Source organism: Nelumbo lutea, chromosome 1 (genome assembly GCF_056320005.1).
Source record: "Nelumbo lutea isolate HS-2025 chromosome 1, American lotus-T2T, whole genome shotgun sequence".
Lineage (NCBI taxonomy): Eukaryota > Viridiplantae > Streptophyta > Magnoliopsida > Proteales > Nelumbonaceae > Nelumbo > Nelumbo lutea.
In genome coordinates, this window is record NC_142684.1 from 38,579,023 (window position 1) to 38,602,296 (window position 23,274).

The 23,274-nt window shown below is 38.8% G+C and overlaps 1 non-coding gene across 1 annotated transcript; it reads right to left on the reverse strand.

Annotated features, from left to right (window-relative positions):
- Nucleotides 1-2,995: 2,995 nt before the first annotated feature.
- On the reverse strand, nucleotides 2,996-3,102 carry LOC148874331 (small nucleolar RNA R71). The gene has a single exon (XR_016106168.1). It is a non-coding gene; the product is annotated as a small nucleolar RNA R71 (small nucleolar RNA).
- Nucleotides 3,103-23,274: the final 20,172 nt, after the last annotated feature.

The window sequence follows — 23,274 nt, forward strand, 5'->3', positions numbered from 1 at the left end:
CAGTTCAGCAATCTAATTCTTTTTTATTCATTCAAATGGTCATGCATTGTACTTGAAGTTTCTTGAATAAGGGTGTGATTGTAGATCAATTCGGCCAACTAACCTTCAAAACTCAGATCTGAATTCTCAGATCTGAGATTGCAAGATCTGAATTGCTTGAAAGAGAATTCAGATCTGCAATTTTCAGATTGGCCGAATTAATCTATAGCTTGGAATTCCTAGAGTGCTTGAGAGAGACTCTAAGAATTCAGATCTACTATTCAAGAACTGAATTGAGTGCAAGGTTAGAGATAACTTGCACAATTCAGTTGGTGATCAATTCAGATTTGAATTGATGCCTTAGAAGTGTTTGAAGAAATGCATGCATGGGGATTAGATTCTTGCTAGAGATAGAAGAACTGTCACTCATGCATAGGATGAACATGCGCTTGAGAGAGGCTGTTCATGACCTTGGGGTTTCACCAAACCAAGGCTCAATCATGATTCATTCGAATGATCCAAATTGATAGATTGCTGAATTCTAAGATTGACATTTACTGCTTACTCTTCTAACCTGATTTGAAGGCAATTGGACCAATGATTTAGATAGATTTTAATTTAGGATTTCTTAGCTTTCATTAGAGTTTTGATTTATTTGTTGATCAGATAAGAAGTGCTCAATTTAGTATTGGTAATTGTTTCCTAAATCCTCGTGGGAACGATACTTCACTCACTACTTTATTACTTGAACGGCTAATGCACTTGCTAGTGTCACAATGAGCCACACATCAAGTTTTTGGCGCCGTTGCCGGGGAATTAGAGAAACAATATTAGGAAACATTGAGCATTCTTAATCTGATCTCATTCAGCATTGCATTCATAGTTGGGTTAATTTGCTAACTTTTTCATTTCAGCTTGGACTGCAACTGCTGTACTACTGTAGTTATGTTTCTTCTTTCTTAAGTAGATTACTTTCTTTTTTTGGTTTCAGTTTCATTTTAATAAAGGCATATTTGATTTCTATTCAATCTTGATGTTGTTCCCTTCAAAAAGAAAAAAAAAAAAAAAAATTCACATAAACATGAGTGTTGCAGATCTGAGTAGCATTCGGCACTCAGATCAGCAGATTTCAAATCTACAGCACTCAGCCGAAAAGAGTTGCTTGTGTTTCAGACTTTATTATTTTTTTTTCTTTCATTACAAAAAAGAAAAAAAAAAACAAATGAAAAAAAAGGGGAGTTCTTTTGAACAACAAGAGGAGCAATTGAGAATTCGGATCAGAATTCAGATTTGAATTCAGATCTAAATTCTGCTATTGCAGATCTGCAACAGTTCAGATCTGAGTTCCTCTGAACTCAGACCTGAACTGATGAAATTTTGAGGGAAATTGGGTGTCATCACCACCCCAATTCACCCTAGGGCACTTCTGCTATTCCCCAAAAACAATTTGGTAGCAATAACTGAAGGTAAGGCAATTGAGAATTCAGATCCAAACTCAGACTTGAGTTCAGATCTGAATTCTGCTGTTACAGATCTGCTCAGTTCAGATCTGAATTCCTCTGAACTCAGATCTGAACCGATGCAAGTTTGAGGTGAATTGGGTGCCATCACTACCCCAATCCACCCTATGATACATCCAACCTGCCTCAAGGGTGAATGGATAGCAAGGAATGAGAGAAATTCAAATCTGAAATGCAGTTGATATGATGTGAGGACTGAACTGATACAGAGCATACTATGAATTCTGGGTGGACTGAATTCTTGGCTTTACCCACTTGTAACCAAGCTACATTAGCTAAGGAGGTTTATGTATGGATTGAATAATTGTTATGCCTCAGATATTTAAGAAAAATTAGCACTTTCCAAGTATTTCTTTTAGCATTCAGATCTGTAGCAGGGCTGCTATATTGCAACAGTTAACAGACCTGATTTCAGATTTCTACAAAAGTTGTATGGACCGAATAGCTTGCAATACCAAACATTGCAGACCCAATTTTCAGGTCTTAGCAAGTGTTTGATATGCATCAGCTATACAGGTTTGAGCTTCAATTGTAGAGTTTAAAATCTTTAACCCAAGCCTAACTCAGGACTGGTTTTAGTTTATTTCAGATCCTTTCAAATTATTTTTTTTTTCAGATCAGATCTGATTTCAGCCCTAAAGCATCACAGAATTGATTCCAACCTTAATGGATGTATATTGTAGTGTATACCAATGAGTGTGTATGAGATATCCAGCTCAGATCTGAATTATTATTTATTAATTTCTCTAGACTAATAATACCAAAGACTTGTAGATCTGAACTTAGATCTAAATTGGGTCTGAATTCAGATGTTGCAATCGATGGATGTAGATAAAGGAACCTTGAATAAGATGATTGGTTTAAATCTGATTTTAGTATAATCGGCTTCATTTATTCATGATAGGATGTAGGTTTTGTATTACAATACTTCACTTTACAGTGTGATAGGATTAGTTATTTATTTTCTTTTGTGAATATTGGCATTTTTATTGCTTTGACTTTAACAGTTTATGACAAGCAGACCTGAACTGGAAGAGATCCTTTACGACCCGAAGATTGAACGGACTCTCCGTGTCCGTTTGAGAGCTGCTAAGCAAGTCAGACAAGAAGCACAAGAAATGGCTGAACAAAGAACTATGATGGATTATGCCAAGCCCACCCTCACCGGAACTGTCTCCAGCATTATCAGGCCAACTATTGCTGCCAATAACTTCGAAATTAAACCGGCCATAATCCAAATGATACAAAATACGGTTCAGTTTTGTGGTATGGCCCATGAGGATCCGAATGCCCATATTGCTAACTTCTTGGAAATCTGTGACACCTTCAAACACAATGGGGTAAGTGATGATGCCATCCGGCTGAGGTTATTCCCATTTTCTTTGAAGGATAAAGCCAAAGCTTGGTTGAACTCATTACCGGCAGAATCTATAGCCACATGGGACGAAATGGCCAGCCGTTTTCTCTCTAAATATTTTCCCCCTTCTAAAACTGCTAAAATGAGGAATTACATCACTACTTTTTTCCAGTAAGAGGGGGAATCTTTATATGAGTCATGGGAACGATACAAGGAGCTGTTAAGGAGAGTTCCTCACCATGGCCTCCCCATTTGGCTGCAAGTGCAGACTTTCTATAATGGTCTTACTGACTCAAATAAGACCATATTAGATGCTGCAGCCGGAGGATCCATAAATAATAAAACTCCTGAGGTTGCCCATGCACTTATTGAGGAAATGGCAGCCAACAATTATCAATGGCATTCGGAAAGGACTCAAACTAGGAAGCAGCAAGGCTTGCATAATGTTGACACTTATACAGCACTAGCTGCACAAATAGGAGCACTCAGTAAAAAAATAGATGAAATGCAGATAGCTGCCATGCATGTGCAGCCTCTTAATTGTGAATTGTGTGGGGGAGGCCACATCAGTACAGACTGCCAAGTTGGCAATCAGTTCAGACCATCTACTGAACAAGTTGACTATGTCAGCAATTCATCAAGACAGCAGGGTTACTAGAGTCGCCATACTTTTCATCCAGGATGGAGCGGACATTCAAACCAGTCCTGGCCAAATCAACATATTTCCAAGCCGTTCCACCAGACTTATCATCAGCCTGAACTGAAATCCAATTTGGAGGAACTGATGACAAAATTTATAGCAGGTGCAGAAACTAGGTTCCAGAACCAGGAAGCCTCAATCAAAAACCTGGAAAACCAAGTGGGGCAATTGGCACAATTAATCTCTTCCAGACTGCCGGGAACTCTTCCAAGCAACACTGAAGTGAATCCACGAGAGTAGGTACAAGCTATTACCTTAAGAAGTGGAAAAGAGTTGCCTGAGGTAGAAAAGAAGAATTGGGCTGAACCCAAGGCAGAAACAAGCCTTGGAACCAGACAACAGAAGACGGAACAACCAGAAGCACAACAAGGGATGCACCAACAACCGCAAGTTCCATTCCCTAACAGGCTGAAGCAACAAAAATTGGAGAAGGAATTTGGTAAGTTTCTTGAAATATTTAAAAGTTTACTTATTAATATTCCTTTTGCTGATGCTTTAGCCCAGATGCCACACTATGCAAGGTTTTTGAAGGAATTATTGGCAAACAAAAGGAAAATGGGAGATGTGGCTACAGTTGCATTAAATGAGGAATGTTCTGCTATCCTTTTGAAGAAGCTGCCTCAGAAACTCAAAGATCCAGGGAGTTTCACTATTCCTTGTACCATTGGCAGTTTAAAAATTGATAAAGCTTTATGTGACCTGGGAGATAGCATCAATTTAATGCCATATTCTATCTTCAAGAAATTGGGGTTGAATGAACCCCAACCCACTAGAGTGGCATTACAATTGGCTGATAGATCCATTAGACATCCTAGGGGGATCATAGAAGATGTGTTAGTTAAAGTTGACAAATTCATTTTTCCAGTTGATTTCATTGTGTTAGACATGCAAGAAGATGTGGAGGTCCCGCTTATCCTAGGGAGACCTTTCCTGGCTACCGGGAAAGCAATGATTGATATCCAACAAGGACAACTCAGCCTTAGGATACAAGATGAGGAGATAATTTTTAAAATGTCTGATGCTATGAAACATGCACCCTCTAGTGATGATTCTTGTTTTATGATTGATGCCATTGAATTGACAATTGATGAATGCTTCCAGGTAAGTAGAATAACTGATCCTCTTGAACTTTGCCTCCAGCAGGGAGAACTTGAAGAAGCAGAAAATGAAAAAATAAACCTCATGATAGCATACCTGAATGATAAGCCTCAATTCAAGGGAAAGGGGTTTCTTAAATTAGAGAACTTAGGCAAATTGCCCGGACCATCAGGTAAGCCATTACCCCAAGAACCCCCCACCCTTGAACTGAAGCAATTACCATCCCATTTAGAGTATGCTTTCCTTGAGGAAGCATCAGATCTCCCCGTGATAATTTCCGCAGCGTTGAATCCCTTACAAAGAGAAAAATTATTAAGAGTGCTGCGGGAACACAAAAATGGTATAGCTTGGAAGGTAGAAGATATCAAAGGCATTAATCCATCAATCTGCACTGACAGAATTTTGATGGAAGAGGACAGCAAGCCTTCCGTTCAGCCCCAAAGGCGCCTGAACCCCAACATGAAAGAAGTGGTAAAGGCTGAAATAATTAAGTTGTTAGATGCTGGGATCATTTATCCTATTTCTGATAGTTCTTGGGTAAGCCCTGTGCAAGTTGTGCCCAAAAAAGGGGGTATGACTGTTGTTCCAAATGAGAAAAATGAACTCATCCCTACTAGAACCGTTACCGGATGGCGTGTGTGTATTGACTATAGAAAATTAAATGAAGCCACCCAGAAGGACCATTTCCCTCTCCCATTTATGGATCAAATGTTGGAGAGGCTAGCCGGGCATGAGTATTATTGTTTCTTGGATGGATATTCAGGGTATAACCAGATACCAATTGCACCAGAAGATCAAGAAAAGACCACTTTTACTTGCCCATATTGAACCTTTGCATACCGAAGGATGCCCTTTGGGTTATGCAATGCCCCAGCAACCTTTCAGCGATGTATGATGTCTATATTTTCTGTTATGGTTGAAAAATTTATTGAGATCTTCATGGATGATTTTTCAGTTTTTGGCTCTTCGTTTGATGCATGTTTGAATAATCTGGAACAGGTGCTTACTAGATGTAAAGAAACACATCTTGTGTTAAATTGGGAGAAATGTCATTTTATGGTGCAAGAAGGCATAGTGCTTGGACACAAGATCTCTCAAAGAGGTATAGAAGTCAACAAGGCCAAGGTGGAGGCAATTGAAAAATTGCCAACCCCAACATCTGTTCGTTCTTTGAGAAGTTTCTTAGGACATGTCGGATTCTATAGAAGGTTTATTAAAGATTTCTCAAAAATTTCCAAGCCATTATCTACCTTGCTTCAGAAAGAAGTGCCTTTTGAATTTTCAACTGAATGTCTTCATACTTTCAACATCTTGAAAGACAAATTGATCCATGCACCTATCATGGTAGCACCAGATTGGACCCTCCCATTTGAATTGATGTGTGATGCGAGTGATTTTGCTATAGGAGCTGTCTTAGGACAAAGAATGAACAAACATTTTCAGCTAATTTACTATGCTAGCAGAACCTTGACTGGACCCCAACTCAATTACACTACCACAGAAAAGGAGCTGTTAGCAGTAATATTTGCACTTGATAAGTTTCGTTCATATCTAATATTATCCAAGGTTGTTGTCCACACAGATCACTCGGCATTAAGGCACTTGCTTACCAAGCAAAACTCAAAACCAAGACTGATCAGGTGGATCCTTTTATTTCAAGAGTTTGACATTGAGATTAGAGACCTGAAGGGTGCTGCAAACCTGGCTGCTGACCATCTCTGCCGGTTGGACACGGTAAGCTCAAAAGAGGAGATAACCAACAACATTCGAGAAGAATTTCCGGATGAGCAGTTGTACTCAATACAGAAATACTCATATCCTTGGTATGCTGATTTTGCTAATTATCTAGCTGCACAAGTCCTTCCTCCTAACCTTTCATATCAACAGAAAAAGAAATTCTTTTCTGATGTAAAATACTATCTATGGGAGGAACCCTTTTTGTATAAATTGTGTGCAGATCAGATCATAAGGAGATGTGTCCCCAAGGAGGAGATGGAGTCGGTACTCCAATTTTGCCATGATAAAGAAGCAGGAGGTCATTTTGGAGCTAGTCGCACTGCAGCCAAGGTTTTGCAATCAGGTTTTTATTGGCCCACACTTTTCAAAGATGCCCATCGGTATGTGTCCACATGTGACAAATGCCAAAGATCGGGAAACATTTCCCGACGGAATGAAATGCCCCTTTCCAATATTTTAATCTGTGAAATCTTTGATGTTTGGGGTATAGATTTCATGGGACCTTTCCCGAATTCTTTTGGGAATAAATACATCCTCGTTGCAGTTGACTATGTATCCAAATGGGTAGAAGCCATGGCTTTACCCACAAATGACTCAAGAAGGGTGGTACACTTCCTAAAGAAGCTATTCTCCCGATTTGGCACTCCGCGAGCTATAATTAGTGATAGGGGAACTCACTTCTGCAATAGCCAATTTGAGAGGTTAATGCAGAAATATGGAATTACACATAAATTAGCTACCCCTTATCACCCTCAAACCAGTGGCCAAGTGGAGTTGACTAACAGGGAACTCAAAAGAATTCTGGAAAAGACTGTAGCATCCGCTAGAAAAGATTGGTCCATCAAATTAGATGATGCATTATGGGCATACAGAACTGCATTTAAGACACCCATTGGCATGTCCCCCTACAGATTGGTCTTTGGTAAAGCATGCCATTTACCAGTTGAATTGGAACACAAGGCCTATTGGGCTCTTAAATTCTTAAATTTTGACATTCAGGCCACAGGGGCTAAAAGGCGGTTGCAATTGAATGAATTGGATGAATTCAGACTTACCACCTATGAGAATGCCAAAGTTTATAAAGAAAGAATAAAAAACTGGCATGATAAGAACTTGCTGAGACGGGACTTTTATGTAGGCCAACAGGTATTGTTATATAATTCCCGTCTCCGCTTGTTTCCAGGTAAGCTAAGATCCAGGTGGTCTGGACCCTTTACCATTTCACAGGTTTTTCCCCATGGGGCTATAGAACTCACCCACCTGGTTCAGGGCACGTTTAAAGTAAATGGTCAGCGCCTAAAACCATATTTAATGGGCAGTACTGTACCCCCTCCATCCACTGTTTATCTAGATAACCAATAATCTCTTATGCTTGCTCATGAACAAGTTAAGGAATCTTTTTGTCATTTATCTTTTTAGAATATTAGTTAGTAAAATAAAGATCTTTTTCTCAAAATTCCAATTCTTTAAGGACTCAGTTCATCATTTTCTTTTCTTCAGTTTGCTCTAGCAAGTGTGACTCCCTAACACTAGGAACATTGAGGACAATGTTCATCTCAAGTGTGGGGGAGTGAGCTCGAGGTTAGGGTATGGGGGCTGAAACCATGCACCTCATTCACCCCAACACACATATGCAGGCAATGACATAACCAAAAAAGACTGGAACCCCTCGAGTTCATTACTATTTATTTGATGATTTTTAAGAAGGAATTCAATGAGTTGAGGGAGACTGATGTACTTGTTAAGTTTTTATTCTTGTGAATGACCCAATTTGATATATGCATGAGAAAAGGAGAGCTGAATATGCTTTTCAGCATGACTAGCCCTAACTTCCTTCATGTGTATGGAAGCCCTTGATTTCATGGTTAATGGTCAAGAGAGATAGTGCACATCTGAAGTGCCAATTCTTGAGGTTCAATAATTGCAAAGAAGGACAAAAGCCCAAATTGACTCTGCTATTTTGAGTTGAATAGTAAAACTAGTAGCTCAGAACATGAGTCCTACCTCAAGTAAGTGACCAGTGTGAGATGGAGCATAAGATGCACTCACACCAAAAAAAAAAAAAAAAAAAAAGGAGACAAAAATGTGAGATGGAGCATAAAATGCACTCAAACCGGAAAAAAAAAAGAGAGAGAAGAAGAAAAGGGTGAGATGGAGCATAAGATGCACTCACACCAAAAAAAAAAAAAAAAAAAAAAGGAGACAAAAATGTGAGATGGAGCATAAAATGCACTCACACCGGAAAAAAAAAAAAGAGAGAGAAGAAGAAAAGGGTGAGATGGAGCATAAGATGCACTCACCCTTAGAAATAAGTAATTGTGGTCACAACCGAGGTTCAAAGGGGCACTCTAAAGTTGAACTCTCATTGAGATTTAGTTACAGATGTGAAACTTAGTGAAATTTGATTATTAACCTTGACAATTAAGGAGCTGATTTATATATGAATTAGGAGTGAAGGCTAGATTATGATGAAATTCATATTCTCCTTTCCTTGGATCTGATACATATCTTAAATGGTAATTTACAAGAATAAGAGTTGAGCACTTACAAAAGTTCCCCGACTACTCAATGCATTTCTATCTTAAAAAGTTCACCAGGTAAATGGTGTGAACAGAAGGGGGGAATGTTAAGTTTATGGCTGATGTCTTTGCTTGAGGACAAGCAAAAGCTTAAGTGTGGGGGTATTTGATTAACTTACAATTTATCTATAATTTTTGAGGACTTTAGCATGGATTTTTATGCCGGTTTTATTAATTTTTGCCTTAATTTAGCTTGATTGCAAGAAAGATTTCAGGGGGAGCCAAATCAACAAAAAGAAGGCAAAAGCAAGGAAAAGAAAACCCAAAATTTATCAAGTTCAGCCCGGTCCAGCCATGAGAGCAAGAGAATTTCATTCGGCCCAAGAAGAGCAAGTGAAACTCTTTGGAAAATCCAAAGGAAGAAGCCTAGCAAGAAGGAAATTTCGGCCCAGCCCATTTTTAGCCCAAATAACAGCCTAGAGTGTAGCCCACATGAGCTCAAAAGCAAGCTAAGTTGTAGCCCAAATAGCAGCCCAAAGGGAACTAGGGGCGGCAACTTCTAGGTGTTTCTTGAAGAGAATGAGGGAGCACTCTAGAAGGTTCATGAGGGGTGTAATACACCCCATTCTAGAGGCTTCAAGAAGGGGCAAGAGCCCCTTGAAAAACTATATAAGGAGTCCTCTAGGAGGGGAGAAAGTTGTTCAATTGCTTGAGAGGAAGGCTCTCCCACTCTTAGAGGTTCGGTCACCTTGAGAGAAGAGAAGAGAAGAAGGCTAGGCGCAAGGAAGAAGAAGAAGAAGGGCTGAAGGAAGTTCAAGACAAGCAAGCTAGAAAAAGAAGGTGAGTTCGAATTGAGGATTTGTGATTCAAAGATCTTTTGTAATAAATCATTTGTAGTTTCATTCTCTTTTGATTTGAATTCAGCTTCTTAGTTATATGTTCTTTCTTCTTTCTCCTTGTTTCCATTCTTCCTTGATGTATTTCAGCTTATAAAATTTCAGTTCAGCAATCTAATTCTTTTTGATTCATTCAAATGGTCATGCATTGTACTTGAAGTTTCTTGAATAAGGGTGTGATTGTAGATTAATTCGGCCAACTAACCTTCAAAACTCAGATCTGAATTCTCAGATCTGAGATTGCAAGATCTGAATTGCTTGAAAGAGAATTCAGATCTGCAATTTTCAGATTGGGCGAATTAATCTACAGCTTGGAATTCCTAGAGTGCTTGAGAGAGACTCTAGGAATTCAGATCTACTATTCAAGAACTGAATTGAGTGCAAGGTTAGAGATAACTTGCACAATTCAGTTGGTGATCAATTCAGATTTGAATTGATGCCTTAGAAGTGTTTGAAGAAATGCATGCATGGGGATTAGATTCTTGCTAGAGATAGAAGAACCGTCACTCATGCATAGGATGAACATGCGCTTGAGAGAGGCTGTTCATGACCTTGGGGTTTCACCAAACCAAGGCTCAATCATGATTCATTCGAATGATCCAAATTGATAGATTGCTGAATTCTGAGATTGACATTTACTGCTTACTCTTCTAACCTGATTTGAAGGCAATTGGACCAATGATTTAGATAGATTTTAATTTAGGATTTCTTAGCTTTCATTAGAGTTTTGATTTATTTGTTGATCAGATAAGAAGTGCTCAATTTAGTATTGGTAATTGTTTCCTAAATCCTCGTGGGAATGATACTTCATTCTCTACTTTATTACTTGAACGGCTAGTGCACTTGCTAGTGTCACAATGAGCAACACACCAAAGTCCCATTTTAACTATCTTGTATGCAGCAATGAATTACAGAGATTTGAAATCAGATCTGCAACTACAACAGCCATTGATGTTGTTGTGAGGTTTTACAGCAACTGAAATTATAGCAGCTACTTATTCAATCATATACAGCAGCTACTTGATGTTAGGACAGGGCTGATATAGAAATTCGGAAATGGGTGCAAGTGTATTCAGATCTGAAATCAGTAGATCTAAAATCATGCACAACTAGAGATCAAATCAGTGTATCAGGTCTAAATCCATACATATCCACTGATTCCAAATCAGGCCTGTTCTAGCTTGTTTCCCATATAACTTGCTTCCCAAATACTGCAACCAAAACTGAATTAGGGCTGGAATCAAGAGCTTTAAGCTTCTTATTTGAAGTTCCTATTTGTATATCTTGTATGCATTAATTAATTGCAGAGACCTGAAATCAGGTCTGCAACCTTTGCTACTGAAAGCAGCTGAATTCAGATCTGAGTTAGATGAACTCTGATATGAATTCAGATGGTTTTAGATCTGTAATCTGAGTTCACACCACCATCCTAATAGGGTACAGATATTGTACATGATTTCTACACCTTAGGATCTGAAGTTTTTGAGGGAAAATGCAAGAATTCTTTACACCTTTAGATCTGTAATTTTTCATTTCAGCAGCTACTGATGCTAAGTTCAGCAGCTAGAACCATAGTTATCAGGGCTGATATGAAAATTCAGTAAGGTGTATTGGTGTATACAGATCTGAGATCAGTGTATCAGGTCTGAAATCATGCAATACCACTGATCTTAGATCTGTACACTAGTTGTTCTAGCTTGCTTCTCATCAGTCCTGATGTATTTTTGAATGGGGGTGAGTTACAGATCTGAAATCAGACCTGTACTCACACCATTTCAGATCTAAATTTTAGATCTGATCTCAGATCTGAAACTCAGATTTGAAAGCAGACAAGCCATTTTTTTTCTTTTTTTTTTCTTTTGAGAGGGAAGAAAACTAACAGAAAAGAAAGTAAACTAACCAAAATCTTTTTATGTGAGTGTAGATCTGATTGTTGAATTCAAGAAACAACAAGTAATGCAATCAGATCTGTACTCTTTTGAGACAATGAAGCTAAAAAAAAAAGTGATCAGATCTACATAAACTCAACTAAAACTGAAATTAAAGATAGAGCAATCAAGTACTAAGAGAGGAAACTGGCTCCATCAATGAAGCCATTGCATTCAAAACTAAAATTTAAGATGTAGAATTGAAAACCAGCAATGAATGCAAAGCTACAAATCAGATTAACAGTGCCAATGGTTCCTAATATTGCTACAATAAGTCCCCGGCAACGGCACCAAAAACTTGACGTGTGGCTCATTGTGACACTAGCAAGTGCACTAGCCGCTCAAGTAATAGAGTAGTGGGTAGAGTATCGTCCCACGAGGACTTATGTAGCAACTACTAGTAATAAATCAGTCTACTATTATCTGATCAGCCGAAATGTAACACTAATGAAAATCTAAAATTCTAACTACAAAGTTATCTCTAACACATTGGACCAAACACCTTGTATGCAAGTGAGGAGACAAGATAATGATGCATAGAAAAATAAATTCAGCAACTAGTTTTCTAGGCAATTCGAGTAGAATAGGATACAGCCTTGGTTTGGTGAAATCCCAAAGCAATGAATAGTCTCTCTCGAGCGCATGTTCAATCTATGCATGAGTTATGGTCCTTATATCTCTACCAAGGATCTAGTCACCATGCATGCATTCAGATCTAGCAATTCTAGGGTTTCATTTCAGCTGAATTGATGATCATCAACTCAGCTGAATGAACACCAACCAAATTGTCCATGTTATCTCTAACCTTGCACTCAATTCGACTCTTGATTAGCATATCTGAATTCTTAGAGTCTTTCTCAAGCACTCTAGAAATTCTAAGAAAGAGGAACAAATTGGCCAGACTGAATTAAAGCTACCTGAATTCTTTCTCAAATAATTATGGTATTACAAGTTCATGATTTGAAATCACAGATCTGATTTTAAAGAAAAGCAGTTCGGATCTCACTATTTCATGATCTGAATTTACAGATCTGAGATTGGAAAATTGCAATTCATACCTTGTAAATTCATGATCTGAAATTTCAGATCTGAGATTTCAGACTAGCAATTCGGCCAACAAATCACAATTAAAATTCCAAACAAGAAACTTCAAGATTGAACCCACTTTACTTGAATGAACTTTGAAAACAAATTACAGAATTGAATTTACATAAAACAAGCTTTGATTACAGCAAGAAAGGAAAATTTGATGGAGAAATTACATAAGTCTTAACTGAATTCGATTACCAAATGGTGTAAAAATCAAGTGAGGATGAAACCCTTGATCTCCAATTGCTTTCTCCCCCTTCGAATTCAGCTTCTTCTTCTCTTGAAGTTGCTTGTTCCTCCTCTCTTCTCCTCTCTTGTGCCTATCTCTCTCTCTTTTTCTCTCTTAGAACAAGAGCTCAAGGAGAGTTTGAAATCAAATGTTGGACCCCTTTCCCCCCTCTAGAGGCCTCCTTATATAGGCTTTCAAGGAAGCTCTTGCCTCTTCTTGAAATCTCTAGAATTGGGTGTATTACACCCCTGATGAACCTTCTAGAGTGCTCCCTCATTCTCTTCAAGAAACATCTAGGAGTTGCTACCCCTAGCTCCCTTTGTGCTGCTATTTGGACTGCAACTTAGCTTGCTTTTGAGCACATGTAGGCTGCACTCTAGGCTATTATTTGGGCTGAAACTGGGCTGGGCCAAAATTTCCTTCTTGCTAGGCTTCTTCCCTTGAGTTTTCCAAAGAGTTAGTTTGCATTACTTGGGCCGAATGGAAACTCCCTTGCTCTCAAGGCTGGGCTGGGCTGGGCTGAACTTGATAAATTTTGGGCTTTCTTATCTTGCTTTTGCCTTCTTTTTCTCGAGTTGGCTACCCCTGAAATCTTTATTGCAATTAAACTAAAAATAGGGCAAAATTTAATTAAACCGGCATAAAATTTTATGCAAAAACCTCATAAAAATATAGATAAATTGTAGGTTCATCATATTGTAAATGAATAAAGTACATATTTGATTCATGTTATAATGGTGTGCTTTTGTGTAATACCCTTAAACTAGACACATAATGAGACTCGTGTTAGTTTAGATTGTTCACAGCCAGTGGGTCAATCTAGGGAGATCTATCTTGATAAGGCTGACACTAATGTGCTGCAAAATTGGTTGGGTGGCCTGTCTCAGCCTCCGGGGTGTGACCCGAGGTACATGCAGTGTAGGTTTAACTTGAAACCTTGAATTGGACCAAAATTCTAGTATTGCCCTGGACCTTGGTGATAAGTGGGCAAAGTTGGAATGTTACAACTGACCCCTAGACTGAAGGGATAGGAAATTCATCATATGGACGCCCAAAGATTGTGGAATAAGGGGGCGAGTTTCAAAATTTTTTCTTTCCCTTCAACTGGGAATCGAATTCCCTATTTAGAAAATCATATTTTCAAGGATCATTCTTGAATCATAAACTGAACCAGATCTGAACCAAAAGGAGTAGGGAGAGATAATACCTTATACAGAGAAATAATATCTCTCAATGGAGGTGTTCACGCCCAAGGTAGGATGCAAAATCTGCTCCCACTGAAGATGGCACAGTGCAGGGTGGAGCAGAATCAACAGTGTTCTTCCAAAAGAACATGATCCTTCTCAAAAATCACTTGGACGGTTTATGAATACAACTCCCACCAATCTTTTCTCCAAAAGATTGGAATCAAGATCCAATCTTGATTTCTCCCAAGCAATGGAGATCAAATTGCTATAGGCGACGACTGCAGGAAGGAGGCGGCTAGAGAGTATTTGTTGGAAATAGAATTCTCTCTTCAGTAATTTCAGCTCTGAAGACAAGATTATCTGTTGCTGATGATTGTGTGTCTAAAGGCTGCTGCCCCCTCTTCCTTTTATAGACTTAAAGGGATCAGCTCCTAATCCCATTAGGAGTTGCTAACCCAAATCATATATGGATTAGAAGTCCCTTTAAGATAAGGGATAATCCTTATCTTATCTGTAGATTAGATCATCCATCTCCTAATCTAATTAGAAAGTTTCTAAATCTAAATCTCATTTAGATCTATGACTCTCTGAGTGGATAGGGTGTGGGCCCAATCCTATCAGCTGATCTTATCTCAGAATTCGCCCCTTAATGACTAATCAAATTAGCCCAGTTCAAAATGGGCTTAAGGCCCATTTAAGGTTATGTATTCATTTAGCCTTCCAAACTGCTGCCCAGTTGGGCTTCCTTGTAAGGCGTCGGACCCAAACATTGATCTACACATCAACCACTTGGGTTCAGCCCAGCCTTTGTTACAAAGCCTGGCCGAATACACTGTTATGGACAATGCACCCCCTGAAACCCATCAGATGGGCTCTATGGGCCCAACACTTACCCTAAGTGGTCCCTGGGCTAAGCCACCTTGTAACACCCAGGGACTGTGGGCAGATGCAGGATTAGCCCATTAGGTATTATCCTCAATGATCTTACACTTAACCTCTCAGCCCATAAAGATCATACACTGCCCGACAAGAGAGGACCTCCCCCTCGGCTACAAGGAACAGTGTTGCACTCTCTGCATTATGGATCCCAGGAATTAAAACCTTTTGCAAATCATTTTGAAACCATAATTTATATACTTTTATATCTCATATAAAATATATTTTGCAAAACAAGTCTCAACGATTGAAATCGATCACTATGATCACCCACTCAGATGAATTGTCAGACCGTCCCAACATACCCAAGTTTTGACCCCCGCTAAGGATCTCATTGATTGGTACATCAAAGACAGCCCAATCCGACACCTAGTGCAATATCATAATCGAGTCTAGGGGTCGGGTGCAACTTTCCAGTTTTGCTCATCAATCTCCAAGGTCCAGGGCAATACTAGAAATCTGGTCCAGTTCAAAGATTCAATTAATCCCACACTGTATGTGCCTAGGGGCTCACCCCGGTAGCTGAGACAAGCCACCCCAATCGACTTGGTGCCACCACAGTGTCAGCCTTGTCAGGATAGGTCTCCCCAGACCGACCCACTGGCTGTGAACATTCTAAACTAACACTAGTCTCATTAAGTGTCCAGTTTAAGGGTATTACACAGAAACATACCAAGGGAACATGAATCAAATATGCACTTTTATTCATTTACAATAAACTCATAAAGTACATCAATTTGATTGAAGCTAAGGGCATACAAAACTGTCTAACAGCTCCCACTTGCACTTAGGTCCAATCAGGTACTAGCCGGAGTCCCATGATTTCCACGTGTTTCTCAAACACTTTCTGTGATAGTGGCTTTGTCAATAGGTCTGCTACATTTTCCACTGATGCCACCTTCTGAATCAGGACGTCCCCTCTACCAACAATCTCCCTCAGTACATGGTACTTCCTCTCGATGTGCTTCGACTTCGAGTGGGCTCGTGGCTCTTTAGCCTGAGCAATAGCTCCATTGTTGTCACACAACAATGGGATGGGTGATGTGCTGGATGGAATTACTCCCAACTCGTGAACGAACTTCTTCATCCACACTACTTCTTTGGCAGCCTCACTTGCGGCAATGTACTCGGCTTCGGTCATGGAGCCTGCAGTGTACCCCTGTTTGCTGCTTTTCTAGTAAACAGCACATGATCCTATCTGAAAACATATCCAGATGTAGACTTTCTATCATCTGGATCCGACTGGAAATCGGCATATATATACCCTTGGATTTGTAGTGATCTACCATCGAATACTAGACAAAACTCTTTTGTCCTTCGAAGGTACTTAAGTATGTTTTTCACAGCAGTCCAATGCTCCTGCCTGAGCAATGTCAGGGCGAATGCACAGCATGGCATACATGATGCTCCCTACGGCAGAGGCATAAGGAACGTCTTTCATGCCATCAATCTCCTCAGAAGTCTTGGGAGACATCTTCTTGGAGAGAGTGAATCCGTGCCTGAAAGAAACATTTTCTTACTTGGAGTTTTCCATGCTGTATCTCTTGACTATTTTGTCAATGTAGGCAGATTGGGATAATCCTATTATCTGCTTTGATCTATCTCTATAGTGTCGAAGACCCAGTATATAGGAGGCTTCTCCAAGATCTTTCATGGAGAATTGTTGTGAAAGCCATACTTTTACCATAGTCAACATTCCTACATCATTCCCAATGAGTAGAATGTCATCTACACACAGAACCAAGAAGGTAACCTTATCTCCACTGTACTTCCTATAAACCCAGGGTTCATCCGGATTCTGCTCGAAGTCAAATGATTTGACAACAGAGTCAAAAAGGATGTTCCAACTTCTAGAAGCTTGCTTAAGTCCATAAATGGATCTATTAAGTTTACATACCATGTTTTCCTGACCCGCAGCTATGAAGCCTTGCGGCTGCTGCATATAGATATCTTCAGTAAGATCTCCATTCAAGAATGCAATTTTGACATCCATTTGTCAAATCTCATAATCATGGTATGTTGCTACAGCTAGCAGGATCCTAATGGATTTAAGCATGGCCACAAGCGAAAAGGTTTCCTCATAATCGATGCCCTCTTTCTGAGTGTACCCTTTTGCCACCAGACGAGCTTTGAAAGTCTCAACCCTACCATCGGGGCCCTTCTTCCTCTTGTAAATCCATTTACAACCGACTGCTTTTACCCCAGAGGGCGGATCTACTAGAATCCAGACTCCATTGGTCTCCATTGAGTCCATCTCTGCTCTCATGGCCTCCACCCACTTCTGGGAATCCATGTCCAACATAGCTTCTGTGTAAGTCATGGGATCCTCCTCACTAGTCAAGGTTTCCACCAGGTAACTATCCTGGTCATAACCATAACGGACCGGTGGTCTGGATACCCGAGTGGATCATCTAGGTTGGTCACTACCTGGAACTTGTGGGACATCTCCCACTACTCCTGAGCTCTCCTCATCAAAAACAATTTCCTGACGATGGGTGTCTAGGATGTAATCGGTCTCCAACAATTGGGCATTTCGACTGCAGAACACTTTCTGGTCACTAAGGTCATAGAATAGGTAACCTACAGAGCCTTTTGGGTAGCCTACAAATAGGCAATGGCTGGTTTTGGATTCCAACTTGTCTGCACTCGTTCTTTTAACATGTGCTGGACAACCCCAAATCTTCAAGTGTCTGACACTTGGTTTCTTTCCAGTCCAAAGTTCATTGATGTGTGGCTCATTGTGACACTAGCAAGTGCACTAGCCGTTCAAATAATAAAGTAGTGAGTGAAGTATCGTTCCCACGAGGATTTAGGAAACAATTACCAATACTAAATTGAGCACTTCTTATCTAATCAACAAATAAATCAAAACTCTAATGAAAGCTAAGAAATCCTAAATTAAAATCTATCTAAATCATTGGTCCAATTGCCTTCAATTCAGGTTAGAAGAGTAAGCAGTAAATGTCAATCTCAGAATTCAGCAATCTATCAATTTGGATCATTCGAATGAATCATGATTGAGCCTTGGTTTGGTGAAACCCCAAGGTCATGAACAGCCTCTCTCAAGCGCATGTTCATCCTATGCATGAGTGACGGTTCTTCTATCTCTAGCAAGAATCTAATCCCCATGCATGCATTTATTCAAACACTTCTAAGGCATCAATTCAAATCTGAATTGATCACCAACTGAATTGTGCAAGTTATCTCTAACCTTGCACTCAATTCAGTTCTTGAATAGTAGATCTGAATTCCTAGAGTCTCTCTCAAGCACTCTAGGAATTCCAAGCTGTAGATTAATTCGCCCAATCTGAAAATTGCAGATCTGAATTCTCTTTCAAGCAATTCAGATCTTGCAATCTCAGATCTGAGAATTCAGATCTGAGTTTTGAAGGTTAATTGGCCGAATTACTCTACAATCACACCCTTATTCAAGAAACTTCAAGTACAATGCATGACCATTTGAATGAACAAAAAAGAATTAGATTGCTGAACTGAAATTTTACAAGCTGAAATACATCAAGGAAGAATGGAAACAAGGAGAAAGAAGAAAGAACATATAACTAAGAAACTGAATTCAAATCAAAAGAGAATGAAACTACAAATGATTTATTACAAAAGATCTTTGAATCACAAACCCTCAATTCGAACTCACCTTCTTCTTCTAGCTTGCTTGTCTTGAACTTCCTTCAGCCCTTCTTCTTCTTCTTCCTTGCGCCTAGCCTTCTTCTCTTCTCTTCTCTCAAGGTGGCCGAACCTCTAAGAGTGGGAGAGCCTTCCTCTCAAGCAATTGAACAACTTTCTCCCCTCCTAGAGGCCTCCTTATATAGTTTTTTGATGTGTGGCTCATTGTGACACTAGCAAGTGCACTAGCCGTTCAAGTAATAAAGTAGTGAGTGAAGTATCGTTCCCACGAGGATTTAGGAAACAATTACCAATACTAAATTGAACATTTCTTATCTGATCAACAAATAAATCAAAACTCTAATGAAAGCTAAGAAATCCTAAATTAAAATCTATCTAAATCATTGGTCCAATTGCCTTCAATTCAGGTTAGAAGAGTAAGCAGTAAATGTCAATCTCAGAATTCAGCAATCTATCAATTTGGATCATTCGAATGAATCATGATTGAGCCTTGGTTTGGTGAAACCCCAAGGTCATGAACAGCCTCTCTCAAGCGCATGTTCATCCTATGCATGAGTGACGGTTCTTCTATCTCTAGCAAGAATCTAATCCCCATGCATGCATTTCTTCAAACACTTCTAAGGCATCAATTCAAATCTGAATTGATCACCAACTGAATTGTGCAAGTTATCTCTAACCTTGCACTCAATTCAGTTCTTGAATAGTAGATCTGAATTCCTAGAGTCTCTCTCAAGCACTCTAGGAATTCCAAGCTGTAGATTAATTCGCCCAATCTGAAATTTGCAGATCTGAATTCTCTTTCAAGCAATTCAGATCTTGCAATCTCAGATCTGAGAATTCAGATCTGAGTTTTGAAGGTTAGTTGGCCGAATTGATCTGCAATCACACCCTTATTCAAGAAACTTCAAGTACAATGCATGATCATTTGAATGAATCAAAAAGAATTAGATTGCTGAACTGAAATTTTACAAGCTGAAATACATCAAGGAAGAATGGAAACAAGGAGAAAGAAGAAAGAACATATAACTAAGAAACTGAATTCAAATCAAAAGAGAATGAAACTACAAATGATTTATTACAAAAAATCTTTGAATCACAATCCCTCAATTCGAACTCACCTTCTTCTTCTAGCTTGCTTGTCTTGAACTTCCTTCAGCCCTTCTTCTTCTTCTTCCTTGCGCCTAGCCTTCTTCTCTTCTCTTCTCTCAAGGTGGCTGAACCTCTAAGAGTGGGAGAGCCTTTCTCTCAAGCAATTGAACAACTTTCTCCCCTCCTAGAGGCCTCCTTATATAGTTTTTCAAGGGGGCTCTTGCCCCTTCTTGAAGCCTCTAGAATGGGGTGTATTACACCCCTCATGAACCTTCTAGAGTGCTCCCTCCTTCTCTTCAAGAAACTCCTAGAAGTTGCCGCCCCTAGCCCCCTTTGGGCTGCTATTTGGGCTACAACTTAGCTTGCTTTTGAGCTCATGTGGGCTACACTCTAGGCTGTTATTTGGGCTAAAAATGGGCCTTCCTTGCTGGGCCGAATTCTCCTCATAGCTAGGCTTTATTTTCTGGGGTTTTCTCAAGGAATTCACTTGCTCTTTTTGGGCCGAAGTGCTCTCTCTTGCTTCCACGACCGGGCTGGACTGAAATTGGTCTTTTTGAACCTTCTTTTCTTGCCTTTTTCCTTCATTCTCTTGGATTGATTATCCCTGAACCTATTCTTAGCATTAAGCTAAATTAAGGCAAAAATTAATAAAACCGGCATAAAAATCCATGCTAAAGTCCTCAAAAATTATAGATAAATTGTAAGTTCATCAAATACCCCCACACTTAAGCTTTTGCTTGTCCTCAAGCAAAGACATCAGCCATAAACTTAACATTCCCCCCTTCTGTTCTCACCATTTACCTGGTGAACTTTTTAAGATAGAAATGCATTGAGTAGTCGGGGAACTTTTGTAAGTGCTCAACTCTTATTCTTGTAAATTACCAATTAAGATATGTATCAGATCCAAGGAAAGGAGAATATGAATTTCATCATAGTCTACCCTTCACTCCTAATTCATATATAAATCAGCTCCTTAATTGTCAAGGTTAATAATCAAATTTCACTAAGTTTCACATCTGTAACTAAATCTCAATGAGAGTTCAACTTTAGAGTGCCCCTTTGAACCTCGGTTGTCACCAAAATTACTTATTTCTAAGGGTGAGTGCATTTTATGCTCCATCTCACCTTTTTTTTTCTTTTCGGTGTGAGTGCATTTTATGCTCCATCTCACACTTTTCTCTTCTTTTTTTTTTTTTTTTTTTTTTTTTTCGGTGTGAGTGCATCTTATGCTCCATCTCACACTGGTCACTTGTTTGAGGTAGGTAAATAAGACTCATGTTCTAAGCTGCTAGTTTTACTATTTAGCTCAGAATAGCGGAGTCAATTTGGGCTTTTGTCCTTCTTTTGCAATTATTGAACCTCAAGAATCAACATTTCAGATGTGCACTTAGCTTTCTTGACCATTAACAATGAAATCAAGGGCTTCCATACTCATGAAGGAAGTTAGGGCAAGTCATGCTGAAAAGCATATTCAGCTCCCCTTTTCTCATGCATATATCAAATTGGGTCATTCATAAGAATAAAAACTTAACAAGTACATCAGTCTCCCTCAACTCATTGAGTTCCTTCTTAAAAAAAAAATCATCAAATAAATAGTAATGAACTTGAGGGGTTCCAATCTTTTTTTTTTTTTTTTGATGTCATTGCCTGCATATGTGTGTTGGGGTGAATGAGGTGCATGGTTTCAGCCCCCATACCCTAGTCTCAGGCTCACTCCCCCACACTTAAGATGAACATTGTCCTCAATGTTCTTAGTGTTAGGGAGTCACAATAAAACCAACAAGAGAAATTCCAAGTAAAGAGAAGGGTGTATAGAGGACTTCCTGAAGATTAATTTCCAGATATGCAAGAGTTCTTTTGGTGGGAGCCTCTTCTGCTAGAATTTACTTGCAAGAGAGATCAAGAGTTTTGTTCTAACTAAAAATAATTTAAACCAAATAATAAAAAGACTACTATACACAATTCCAAACAATGTAAATAATTTAACCAGTCTATAATACACAACAGAAACTTACAAGGCCAAGAAGTTTGAATTCTATCTAACAAAATAAATAAATAAATAAATTTTAAAAAAAAACAAGATCAAAAGCCAATATAAATATCTCTTGGAATCTGATATGCAAGTGATAAACAAGTGATTTACAAGATTGAAACTAGCCTAGAAGTCTAAGAGTTCTTGAAATCAGCACACTACCAAAGTTATTTGATTTTTTTTTTTTTTTTTTTTTTTTTTTTTTTTTTTGGTTAGAACTTGACTTTTGAGAACAGTCACTTACAAAAACTCCAAACCTAATATCAATAAGTAGGTCTAAAATCTGTTGCAGTTAGGTCTGAAATAAGTTTGATCCCAAGAGCTTAAGACTTCTCTTTCAAGTCCCAACTTAAATGTCTTGTATGCCTCAGACCTGAAATCAGATCTGCAATTTTATAATGAAAGCAGCCTTGATTTAGATCTGAATACCATTACATCAAAAATATGAAGCTCTTTTTGGACTTTTCAGGCCTCACAAACATCAGTCCTAATCCAATCCAAACATCAATCCACAGCCAATTCAGATCGGGTGCAAGTGATTTAAAAGATAACAAAACATCAAGTTCACAAAAATTTCAGATCATGTACTTATACTGCCTCAAATTCTCATGCACTTCAGAACTGATTTTACCATTCATGGCTTAAATTTTCATCAATGAGGCAAGTCTGATGCATCAAATTATGAATTGGGTGCTGTCACTACCCAAATTCACATCAAAATAGAGTGGGTTCAGGTCTGAGTTCAGATGAACTCAAATCTGAACCAAGCAGAATGCAGTCCTGCAACCGGCTGAACTCAGATCTGAACTTCAAATCTGAGTTTCAGATTTGAAAACTCACATGCTATTTTTTCATTGTTTTCTTTTTATTTTCTTTATCTTTTTTTTTTTTTTTTTTTTTTTTTTTTTTATAAATCTAAAACAAAATACAGCAATGCAACCAAAATCTTTTTGGATGAGTGCAGGTCTGATTGATGAATGCAATTCAGATCTGAACTCATTTTAAATTTTTTTTTTTTCGGTTGAGTGCTGCAGTTCTCCTATAGTAGATCTGAGTGCCGAATGCAACTCAGATCTGCAACACTCATGATTTTGTGATTTTTTTTTTTAGAGGGTAATAACTTCAAGATAGAAAGCAAAACAGGTCTCCTTTTATTAAAATTAAACTGAAACAAGGAAAATAAAGTAATCTACTAAAGAGATAAGAAGCATAACTACAGTAATACAGCAGTTGCATTCAAAGCAAAAATGAAAAATTAAGCAAATTAAACCAACTATGAATGCAATGCTGAAGAACTACATCTACCAGCTACACTAAATCAACAATCAAATATGAA